We start from the raw sequence: 12,427 nt of genomic DNA on the forward strand, positions 1-12,427 counted from the left end.
GCAGGGAGTGGGGTGGGGGTCGGTAGGGGGCGCTCTCCCCTCGCCGTCAGTGCTGGCCCGGCGTGGCGCTACGGGGCGCCGTGCGGCAGGGATTGGGTTGGGGGTCGGTAGGGGGCGCTCTCCCCTCGCCGTCAGTGCTGGTCCGGCGTGGCACTGGGGGCACTGTGCGGCAGGGAGTGGGTCCGTAGGGGGTGCTCTCCCCTCACCGTCAGTGCTGGCCCAGCGTGGCGCTACGGGGCGCCGTGCGGCAGGGATTGGGTTGGGGGTCGGTAGGGGGCGCTCTCCCCTCGCCGTCAGTGCTGGCCCGGCGTGGCACTAGGGGGCGCCGCGCGGCAGGGAGTGGGTCCGTAGGGGGTGCTCTCCCCTCACCGTCAGTGCTGGCCCGGCGTGGCACTAGGGGGCACTGTGCGGCAGGGAGTGGGGTGGGGGTTGGTAGGGGGCGCTCTCCCCTCGCTGTCAGTGCTGGCCCGGCGTGGCACTAGGGGGCACTGTGCGGCAGGGAGTGGGTCCGTAGGGGGTGCTCTCCCCTCACCGTCAGTGCTGGCCCGGCGTGGCGCTACGGGGCGCCGTGCGGCAGGGATTGGGTTGGGGGTCGGTAGGGGGCGCTCTCCCCTCGCCGTCAGTGCTGGCCCGGCATGGCACTAGGGGGCACTGTGCGGCAGGGAGTGGGTCCGTAGGGGGGTGCTCTCCCCTCACCGTCAGTGCTGGCCCGGCGTGGCGCTACGGGGCGCCGTGCGGCAGGGATTGGGTTGGGGGTCGGTAGGGGGCGCTCTCCCCTCGCCGTCAGTGCTGGCCCGGCATGGCACTAGGGGGCACTGTGCGGCAGGGAGTGGGTCCGTAGGGGGTGCTCTCCCCTCACCGTCAGTGCTGGCCCGGCGTGGCGCTACGGGGCGCCGTGCGGCAGGGATTGGGTTGGGGGTCGGTAGGGGGCACTCTCCCCTCGCCGTCAGTGCTGGCCCGGCGTGGCACTAGGGGGCGCCGCGCGGCAGGAGACATTAATCCGAGTCCCTGAGCCCATGGCTCTGTTGCACAAGACCGGGGTGGAAACCGGCTGGCTGGCCTGAATTCCGATGCAGACACTAATTGGGGAGCTAATCATATCCTGGGTCCCCACCTGCGGGCCAGTCCCACACGGCATTGTTCTTCCCGGCCAGCACCGCCCCTGCATGCCACTGCAGAGGTGGGTGCATTTCACAGCCGGGTGAAACGCTTCTGTCTAACCTACTCCGCTAGCGATCAGAGCTATTTATACCCCGCTCGGCCCCGTGGCCCCTCGGCACCCACCGCCCTCCGTGTACGGCGCTCCGGGACCCCGCAGCTGACGGGCTCTCTAGCAGTATAAGACAACGTCAAAAACTCCCAGCACCCCAACAGGGTCTGAGAACGTCACCTCGACAGCCAGCTCGCGCCCTCCTGCCCCATAAAGCTAGGCCGCTGCCACTTGTACAAAGGGAGAATCTCCATTAGTACTAGAGAGTCTATGACACACAGCTGAGCAGGGGAGGACAACAGTGCACAGACCTGAGGCCCGGCTGGGCTGGGGGCAGAGCGGGGCCATGACCCCTGCCTCACAGAGCTTCCAGTTGAAGCAGATGAGCAAAGCACGAGGTGGTGCAGCCCAAACGGGGACAATATTTAGTTGCACCATTTAAAAAAGCGATAACCCACCCCCGCCACGTCTGTCATCGTCCCCAGCGGCCTCCCACCCGTAGCTGTCCTACCCCAGCTCCGACACCACGGGGATGGGCAGCACCATGAAACCTGACGCAGGTTTCTGGGAGTAGGAGACTGCTGTTCCCCCTCCCCCAGACCCAATCTGGACTGACAGCCCCCGGAGCCCCCCACCCTCCCTCTCCCTGCCTGGTTTGGGGCGTGGCATGGCCGGACGGGATGGGGGCGGCCGGCTGGCATTTCGCTGGGCCACGCACCTTCCCCAAAGGGGTTTAAAGACACATCCCCGGGCTGGGAGCTGCATTGCAGGATTGACCCCGCTCCCTGGGCCTCCGGCTGGGTCCGGCACAGGGACTCAGGCTGGGGCGCTGACCCCCATCTGGGGGTCCTGTATCATAGGGGGGAAGAACAGAGCAGATCCCCCCTCAGCGCCAGGCAGGACGGAGCCTCTCATTCCCCACACATCTGGGCTGGGAAGTCCCCTGGCCAGGGCAGCCCAGCTGGGCCCTACTGTGGGGCCAGACCAGCCTGGCCTGGCCCCCCCCGGGGTTGGGGGGATGGGGGGCAGGGGAGCTGTTTGCTGCCCGACACAGAGTTCGCCCACTTGGCTGGGGCAGCTCCCAGTGTGGGCAGGAGCGGGGCGGCTGCTGGCGGGGGGGCGGGGGGGGGACACGACTGCACCCTCTGGGTGGGAGGGAGGGGGCTGCAGCCGTCTGAGCTGGGGGGGGCAGGGGGCATGGGGGGCATCTCCCGAGTCTGTGGCTTGAATGAACTCAGCAAAACCCTAGCTCAGTCTCAGACCCTTTGGAGACTGGCCCCGGGCAAAGGAGAGGGAGTGGAGGGGGGTGGGAACTGCCCCTGGGAATGCCCCCCCCCCGAGACGAGGCCCCCTCAGTGCGGGGTGTGTGTGTGTGCTGGCTATGGCAGCCGGAGGGTACACAAGGGGCTGGGGCCGGTCATACCCCAGGGCAGGGCCAGGGAGGGTGGGGAGCAGCAGTGGCGGGGGGGAGTCCTACCCCAGGGGCCAGGGTGGGCACCCCAGGGGCCGTTCACTCTCCCAACCCAAAGCTCTGGGGCTCGAGGGGAGCAAAAGCAGGGGGACCCCTCTTTCTCCCCGTGCTGCAAGCACGGCCCCCTCGACCCTCCTCTCACCCCCATTTACGAGCGCGCCCTCCTGCTAGCACTGCCCCCCGACTCATACCTGCCCCCCCACCCGCTCCCATCCCCCCCCAAATGGGGCCACAGTCCTGCTCCCCTCGGCGCCAGCGAGGGCTTCGTCTCACATGGGAGCAGGAGCAGGCCCGACCGCTCCGTGGGCCCTGCCCCACGCCAGCTCCACGGGTCCTTGGCTCATGGCACCCCCAGCCCATAGAAGCCATCCTCCCTCCAGCCCCACCAGCGAGCACCTGGCCAGCCTGAGCCCACCCCTGTGCTCCCCCGCCCCCAAGTCCACTGGCTCCAGTCACCCCATGGCGAGCGATAGCAGGATTATGCCCCCGCCCTTCCTTCCCCAAACCCCACGAGCCTGAGTGCCCCCCCCCCCCCGCCCATTTGCCTGGGAGCCGTAGTTAGCCACTTACTAGTGGGTGGGCGTAGGCTGCTGCCGGAGTGCCCCTGCCTGCTGCGTGCGCTAAGCCTGAATGCCGCGGGGCCCCGGTCTCCTTCCCACCGCCCTCGTGTCCCAGCCCATGTCCTAAGAAGGGGAACTGGCAGCTGGACAGAGCTGGAGGGGGCGGGGGGCTGGCTCAGCCAGCACCAACAGCTGCTTTCTCTGCCTGGCTGGCAGGCTCTGCCCCCCGCTGGCACCCCTTCGAGCCATTCTGTTTCTTGACAGAAAACTCTGGCTCTGTGTCCCGCTCCCTGCCTGGCGCCCGTCTGCAATGCATGGTGCGGGGCTGGAGTTCCAGGGGCAGCCCCACGTAGGAGAACCTCTCTCTTGGGCCCCCCCGCCCAGCACCCCAATGCCCCCAGCCCTGCTCGCTTCTCTGGCCCAGACTGCCCGGCTCCCTGGCTTGCGGGACTGAGAATCAGGCCCCGGTAAGGGAACCAGATATGGGGCGTTGGCGTCTTCGCTAGGCCGGGAAGCGCAGGAGGAAATACCCTGGCAGGGCCCATCTGGTGCCGGAGATTGGAACCTCTGAACCTCGGAGTTACGACTGTCCGGCCCGGGGGGCAGGATGGGGAGGGGAGAGCCCAGGTCAGGTGCCGGGTGTCTGGCAGCTGGCCGGGTGCTGGGGGTGGACACTCAGGCGTTACCCTACAAAGGCTGTTACCCGCTCCAAGCTGGAACGGCTGGCAGGCTCGGCTTAGAGCAGTAAAGCAGAGACAGGGACAGGTCTAGCCGTTAAAGCGCAGGACTCCTGGGTTCCCTTCCTGATCCTGGGAAGGAATGCTGGGAGCTCTGGGTTCTTATGCCAGCTCTGCCACAGACTGCTTGTGTGACTTAGGGCGCGTCACGTCCATTTTCTGTGCCTGTCCCCCCCATGAAAGGTGATGATACTGAACAATGTTTGTCTAAACCCTTTGACCTGATGGGGTAGAGGATTATTTTAACACGGTGGTTTGATCTTCCAGATGCCAACTAATTAAAGTTCTATCCTGTTATTATTATTTTACAGATGGGGAAACCGAGGCACTTGCTGGTCAAATGACTTGCCCTCGGCCATGGAGGATTTCCATGTGAGGATTAGAATTTAGGAGGTTCTTGCTTCCAAGTCCTGGGCTCATCCCCACACCTGTCTCTGACACAGCAAGTTCACAGCGGTCCCGGCCTTTAGCGGCTGGATGGAGCTGGGGAAGAATGGGAGAGGACCTATGCCCTGGCACCGGAGGAGTGAAATTCCCTGTGTGCAGACGGGTCAGTGCCTGGCAAGGGGGACCCTATCACAACACACACACAGAAATGGGCTTAACTGCAGAGACACAAGGGGCCAGATCTGACGCCCACCAAAATCCCCCCATGCCCTGCCCCACCCCCTTGTCTGCATCGGGTTTTGGGTCAGTGCCTAGAACCGCAGCATAATTTTTACCAGACTAAGATAAATACTTTCTTAGGTACTTGGCTGGCGCCCCTCACTGTGGCATCAGAGTACCTCACAGTATTTAAGGCATGTACCCTCGCAACCCCTCTGAGGCAGGGAGTGCTAATGTCCCCGTTCTATGGGGGGGGAGTTGAGGTTAAGTGAGTGGACCAAGGTCATGCAGGAATTCAGCGGCACAGCAGGGACTTGAGCCCTGGTTTTAGCGCAAGTCTGACGACGGTGCCCGATCCTCCCTCTCTGGCGCGGCCCTGAAAGCACCGAGCTGAGCGGGGAGCAGGGCCGCCCAAGGCTCTTGGATGACTCCTGATTCCCAAGTGTTTTAGCCCCAAAACCCCCTTAGGCGCATTTGAAAAATCTCTGCCTAAAATGTTCAACCTTCCAGGCCGGATTCTGATCTGGGCGTAAATCCTGACTCACCCCACTCAGTTCCAGTGGAATGTCTCTGGCTTTACACCAGGACAACTGAGCTCAGAATCTAACCGTGAACAAACACCCCCTTGTGCTGGGTCTCCTGGCTTCCTGGCCTCTCCCACGGGGATCCCGCCCATCAGGAGCTGTTGTCTAAAGCGCCTCCCAAGGGTGCAGCGCCCTGGCACATCGGCCTGGCAAAACTGCTGCAGAAACTCCAGCCCCGACATGTCCACACTGGCAGATCCCTGGGAGAAGCAATTATCAGTGTGAGCTCGCGGGGGAGCTCAGCCTGACGTGCCAAGCAGGTTACGGTATCTCGGAACAGGTTTTAGCCTCTGCCTTGCTACGCACTGACCCAGATAAACCAGTCGCTCCTGTTGCCAATGCCTGGGCTGGGTGAGCTTGGCTCGCTCCCCGATCAGTGTGGGGAGCAGCCGTCGCTGTTACGCAGCAGGATCCTAGGGGGGTGGCTGCACCCCCTGACCCACAGGGAGGTTTTGCCGCTCTGGGTTTGGAGAGGAGACATTGACACATGCGTGGTTGATTTCAGGGCTAGCAGCCTCAGCCCTTCAGGGACGATCAATCCAGCCAGCGACCTGGCGCCAAGGGCCCGATTCACCATTGCCCCCCGCACCTTGCACAATCGTTCCCGCCCGTGCGAAGTGGCTGTAAAACGCAGCTCAGCTGGGGAGTGTTTTACACCCACTGGTGGAAATTATGAGTCAAGGTGCAGGCACTGGAGGCCGGGGCCCCAGTACACAACGCTCGTGCCGAATGCACAGTCCTCGGGCAACACTGGGACTGATCCTCCCCTCGTGCACACCAGCCTCGCTTTGCCCGAGTGCCCTGGCCGAGTTGCTGGCTGGCTGGGCTGGGTTCGGAGTGGGAGGGCAGTGCGGTGAACACACTGTGCCTTTGCGCTAGGTTTATTTGTCTCCTGTTTGTTTTCTTTTGGCCTAAATAAGCTGAACTGCCCCAGAAGCGCTCAGCCAATGCCGGGAGCCTGCAGGGCAGCAGAGGAGCTGGGGAACGGGCCAGGGAGAGAAGGAAAATTCCGTGATCCTTAGTAGACTCCTTTCATCCAGAAAGGATCCCAAAGCGCTTTGCAGCACACAGCAGTGCAGCCCGCTCTGGGGTGGGACCCAGCAGCTGTTTGGCAGTCACACAGCACTGGGCTTGGCCGAGTTCACTTGCTCAGGTTTTAAACCTGGGAGGTTTGGAGAAGCTGACCCAAACCGCTAGAGCCCCGGGAGGGCAGGCTCATTCCCCCAGGCTGCAGAGGGTCATGAGAGGCTGAATTCTTCGTGGCTTTGGGGAACTTGAGTTCACATTCGACCTGCTGGAAAATAAACAGCCTGTTTGTGTATTTAGAAAACCCAGCCCAGCCCTTTCCCCAGAGTCCTGCTGGGCTCGAACAGACCCTGGATTCATGGCTGAGGGAAGCAAAATGATACAAAGCCGCTTTATTTATCCCCACCAGCCACAGCCCCCAAACACTGGGCAGGGGGTGCCCGTGTGTGACTCCAGGGCAGATGGGAGGGAATAATAATGTGATTTACTTAGCTCCGTTCCTGCCAAAATCCCTCTGCAAACATCCCCTCGCTAGCCCTCTTGACAGCCTTAGAACTCAGCCCCATGTCCAGCTAGGGAAACCGAGGCACAGAAGGGCTTCCCCCAGGGCCAAACTGCGAGGTGGGCACGGAACCCAGGAATCCGTGATGCCCACCCCTGTGTGCAATCCATTAACCACGCTGCCCCTCCTCTTGGGGGTCCGACAGCTGTGCTGGGTGCATGCCCAGGGCAGCCACTGGCAACAGGAGCTCCCCCCAGGCCTCAGCCCTGCCTCGGCAGGACCCCCTGGCCCAGTCTCTGTGGCCTTGTCAGGCTGCTGACAGGCCCGATGCTGTGGGCGCTTGTCCATTGGAGCACGAGCGGAGACGACCAGGTCGCTGTCTCATCCCACCGGACGCCCACCTGCTGGCAGCCACGTTCCTGCCAAAGCTGCTTGCTCTATACACATCCCTCCGGCTGCTGGACTGGTATTGTGCTGCTGCTTCAGACCTGGGATCTCTACCTCTCTGCAACCTCAGCACCCTTCTCCTATCCCAGGTAGGGTGACCAGACAGCAAGTGTGAAAAATCGGGACAGGGGGTGGGGGTAATAGGAGCCTATATAAGAAAAAGACCCAAAAATTGGAAATGTCCCTATAAAATTGGGACATCTGGCCACCCTAGCCCTGGGGCCCCTGCTCCGAGCCCTCCCCTGGACCCCCTGTCCCATAAGAAACCAGCCTTGGTAGTGGGACAGCCTGGTCCAGTTTGCTGCCCCCTAGTGTCCTCCCCATCCAGTGTCCGGCTTGCCTGCCCCAGAGTATGTAACACCAAGCTCCCTCCACCTGGCACCGAGACCCCGCTCTTGGGAATCCCCGAGCACTGGTAGGAGGCAGGCCCTGCCTTGTGCTGGGCCCTGGCTCACAGCCTCTGCCTGGGTGCTTCCTCCCCTCGCTGCCCAGGAGTCAGAGAGGAATGCTCCGTGGGAGGGGAGATGGAGACGGGCTGGACGGGGCTGGGGGGATAAGGCTGTGCCCGCAGCCCCATTGGATCGGAAAAGCACAGGATGAAGTCCTGGGTGGGGTCCTAGGGAGCTCGCCCCCTACAGCCTGCTTTCAAGTCATGCAGGGAAAGGGCTTTCGGGCGGGGGGTGCCCAGCCCGCGACAGCCAACCCCTGACCCTGGCTCGCCGGGCTCATGCAACTGTGGCTGTGTAGACACCCAGTCAACCTGTGGAACTCATTGCCAGGGGATGTTGTGAAGGCCAAAAGAATGAGAGAAGTTCATGGAGCATAGGTCTATCAACGGCTATTAGCCAAGATGGTTGGGGTACAACCCCCTGCTCTGGGTGTCCCCAAACCTCTGACTGCCAGAAGCTGGGACTGGACAACAGGGGATGGATCACTTGATGATTGCCCTGTTCTGTTCATTCCCTGCGAAGCACCTGGCACCAGCCCGTCAGAGACAGCACTCTGGGCTAGATGGGCCGTTGGTCTGACCCAGTACGGCTGATTGCACGTTTTCAGGACAGGACACAGCGCATGCTGAAGGTGGCTTATATCCCCTAGCTCTTGCCCTGCCCCGATGGATGCATGGCGCCCCTGAGAATCGGGCCCAGGCGTCCATTGCCGAATGAGAGGAGACAGGAAAGAAGAATGTTGAGATCTTAACTGCGTCATGCAGGGGCTGGTGCGGGGTAGGGGACGGCTGGTGTCTCAAAGCCCAGCTACTCCCCCTGGCCCATCACCTTCCCCTAGACCCAAGACAGGAGCTCCCCAGACAAGCCATCCGTCCCCGTGGCCAAAAGGAATTTGTGCCAAGCTCAGAGACAGCACATGGCCCAGCTCTCCTGGCCCCGCCCTGGGGATTCCCTGAGGAGAGGGGAAATCCGGGATCTGGAGGTTCAGTCCCGACCCCCCGGGGTGAAGATGAACCTGGTGTTATGCTGCACGCTTTCTGGATGGTGTCACTTCCCTCCCTGACAGCTCACAGCTTCCCCCAGGTCAGGTCCCGGGGTGCTGTCCATCCATTCCAGCAGTGTGATGGCATTACTCACGGAGGGTGAGCCCTGGAATCAGGGTGTCACTCATCTGAAAACCCGGTCCAGTCCCCTGGGATGCTGACTCACCGCCAGGGGTTTAGTCAGGAACCGTCAGCTCTCCCGGGGCTGATCACCCTTTGTCTCCTATCCAGCGCCGATGTCACCGGCTGCTTGGAATGGGGATGAACTGGCCAAACTCGACTGCGGGTCCAGCATCCAGATGAGCCAGTGTGTGTGTGCGCGTGCGAGGTTTCTGTGTGGGACACAGAACTAGGCGTGTGCGCGGCTGGGTTTCCCCAGCCTCATGGAGAAGCTGAGCGTGTCCTGGCTCGGTGAGAAAGCGAGGCCTGAGCCCCGCCGAGGAGCGCTGGGTCAGAGCTAGGCTCAGGATTTCAACTGCTGCTGGTGGCACCAGGAGCTCCCAGCGTGGCCAGGCCCCTGTCCTGGGTGCTGCCCATACAGAGAGCAGGAGACCAGCCCTGCCCTGAAGTATCTAAGCAGGCAAAGGCTGGTTTATGGTCCCTGTTTTAGAGGTGGGGACCTGACACCCCAAGAAACAGAGACTGACCCAGTGCCATACAGGGGGGCTGCGGCACAGCTCGAAATGGACCCCCCCTTCCTGAGCCCGAGTACAGGGTCCTTAGCTACATGACCACGCAGCCCCTTGCTGGCGACCAGCAGGATTTCACAGTAGCCATGGCCAGGGGCACGGGGACCGGGGGGAAAGCTATGAAGCCTGACTGGGTGGATCACGGGGCCCGATTCTCCGTGGCCTTTCATGCAGTGCTGGCCCTTCCCCCCGTGCCGCGCGGGAGCGAGCGAGAGGAGCGTTCGGATCCGGGGGCATTTCGCATCCATGCGGCGCCAGCTCCCATCAGTCGCTCTTGGCTTCACTGCAGCGACGTGGATCGACCCCAGTGGCGGATCCCACCCAGGGCAGTGGGGGAAGCGGCCCCCGCCTCTTGCCACCAGCGTGGCGCCCCCTGCAGGCTGCCGTGGGCTGAGTTGCAAGGTGCCGGGGAATCTTTCCCCAGCGTCAGGCGTGGGTGGGTGGGTGGGAAGGTGCGAGCTCTTGGGTGTGTGTAGCAGGGCAAGGAGGGACTGGTTGCTCCATTTCTTGATGACAAATGCTGGAAAATTTCCTGTGGTTGGAGTCTGGGTTGACTTGGGGCCGTGCCCCTCCCCCCTGTTGGCCCAGGCTGTGGCTCTCTGCTGGGGCCCAGCAAATAGCCCCCCACTAACATACCCCAGCCGCCGCCGTGGGCTGTGCCGCCCTTGCCGATCTCAGGCTGAGCGGCAGCTCCCCAGCCGCCTCCCTTCGCCGCCCACACGCTGTGAGCTGTGCCCCCTCCCACGCCGCCTCCTCCCAAGGGCTGGATTCTGCTCCAAATGACTTAATCAGGAGGATTCCCGCTTTACCCTGGGGTAACTGGCATCACAACCCAGCCTGGGGCACTGCCTTCAAATGGGACGTGTTCCACGGGGTGGGGGCGGCAGCCCAGGATCTCTGCAGGGCTGAATCCCCCTCTTTCCCCCCTACCCCCGGGTCCTTGTCACGCCTGCTGCCCCATGTCTTTTGCTGGCCTGTGGTCACCTCTTGCCTGGCACTCCTGGGCCCCTCCCAGCTGAGACGCGCTGTCACCACCAGGACGGGCACTTTTCACCCTTCCCTCCATGGCTGGAGCTGGTGGGAGCTCCGGAAAGGCCGCCCGGCCTTGGGATCTCTGGCTACAAACTCCTCATTGCTCCAGCAAATCCCAGACGAAGTGACCCAGGCCACCTGGCAGGAGCCGGAGCACCCGCTGCCCCCACGGCCTGCCCAGAGCAGGGGCTATGGGGGTGGCATCTCCACACGATCAGCAAACAGCCTAGTGCCTGGTTTTGCCAACCTGTTTTCAGGTGCAGCCTCCTGGCCTTTCCCCTCTGGCGGGGCCCTGGGGGATTCGGAGGCCCCAGGAAGCAGTGAATATTTGCTAGTGGCCAGGGACTCCACCCCCTCTAACTAAGGGAGTTGGCTGCCGGGTGGGGCGAGGCCTCTGGTCAGGGCAGTCTGGAGAAGTTCAAACAGGATGGACTAGCCGGAGAATCGGCCCCGCATTCCCGTCTGGCGCCACAGACAGCAGCTCCCTCGGGTCGAGGTCTAGCCGCCGGTAACCCTCTCCCCAGGGTGGAGAGCTCCGAGGCACTGCCCACCTCCACTGAATGTGAGGTTCACCCGCGCGGGGCACAGATGACCCCCAGAGACGCGTCTCAGGCCTTCCCCACAGATGACCCCACCCGAGGCGCTCAGTCCTTTAGCTCACATTGTAGCGGCTCGTGCTTATGGTTGTAGCTGGGCCAAATTTTTGTGCAAAATCACTGAAAAATGCAGATTCGGGGCGACCGATACAATGGGTGAATTTGGGTCAATTTTGGCAAATTCTTTTGGATGAAAAGAAATAATAACTGGAACCATGGAAACGGTTTGACTTTTCCTTTGGATGTTTCATTCCAGACATTTTGTTCCAGAATTTCCCTCCGTTTTATTTAAGACAAATGTTGAAAATGCAAAGGCGACGTTTCATCTTAGGTCAGATGGGACGTGTCCGTCGACATAAAACTTTTTCTGTTTTGGGCTGACGCGAGAAAGTTTCCCCCTGATTCTTCTGACCTGCACCCACATGGAGCCCGAACCGCAAGTGCTGTGTCCGGCTTTCACTCTGCGGCACCGGACTTCGAGCCCCGGAGCTCACAAAGAGGATGGTCGTTGTGGGGCCAGGACTGGGCTCATGCTCTGGAGTCAGTCTCAGGGAGGAGCAGTCCCTGCCCTCCAGAAATAGCTCCCAGTGAGGGCCTAACCCTGGGATCTGTCACTCTCTGAGGTGGCAACGCCAGGGCTTAATTTGTAATGAAAGAGGGGCTGGGGCTCAAGCAATATTTTACATTCATCACTGATGCAGCCAGCCCAGAGGTGCTGGGGCTCTGAACTGCCAGGCCCGGCGGTGCCGGGGCTATGAACGGCCAGGCCCAGCGGTGCCGGGGCTACGAACTGCCAGGCCCAGAGGTGCCAGGCTCTGAACTGCCAGGCCCAGAGGTGCTGGGGCTCTGACCTGCCAGGCCTAGAGGTGCTGGGGCTATGAACGGCCAGGCCCAGCGGTGCCGGGGCTACGAACTGCCAGGCCCAGAGGTGCCAGGCTCTGAACTGCCAGGCCCAGAGGTGCTGGGGCTCTGACCTGCCAGGCCTAGAGGTGCCGGGGCTCTGAACGGCCAGGCTCAGAGGTGCCGGGGCTATGAACGGCCAGGCCCAGAGGTGCTGGGGCTCTGACCTGCCAGGCCTAGAGGTGCCGGGGCTCTGAACGGCCAGGCTCAGAGGTGCCGGGGCTATGAACGGCCAGGCCCAGAGGTGCCGGGGCTCTGAACTGCCAGGCTCAGAGGTGCCGGGGCTATGAACGGCCAGGCCCAGAGGTGCTGGGGCTCTGACCTGCCAGGCCCAGGGGTGCCGGGGCTACGAACTGCCAGGCCCAGAGGTGCCGGGCTCTGAACTGCCAGGCCCAGAGGTGGCGGGGCTCTGAACTGCCAGGCCCAGGGGTGCCGGGGCTACGAACTGCCAGGCCCAGGGGTGCCGGGGCTCTGAACTGCCAGGCCCAGAGGTGCCGGGGCTCTGACCTGCCAGGCCCAGAGGTGCCGGGCTCTGAACTGCCAGGCCCAGAGGTGCCGGGGCTCTGACCTGCCAG

This window comes from Emys orbicularis, chromosome 20 (assembly GCF_028017835.1).
Source record: "Emys orbicularis isolate rEmyOrb1 chromosome 20, rEmyOrb1.hap1, whole genome shotgun sequence".
Classification (NCBI taxonomy): domain Eukaryota; kingdom Metazoa; phylum Chordata; order Testudines; family Emydidae; genus Emys; species Emys orbicularis.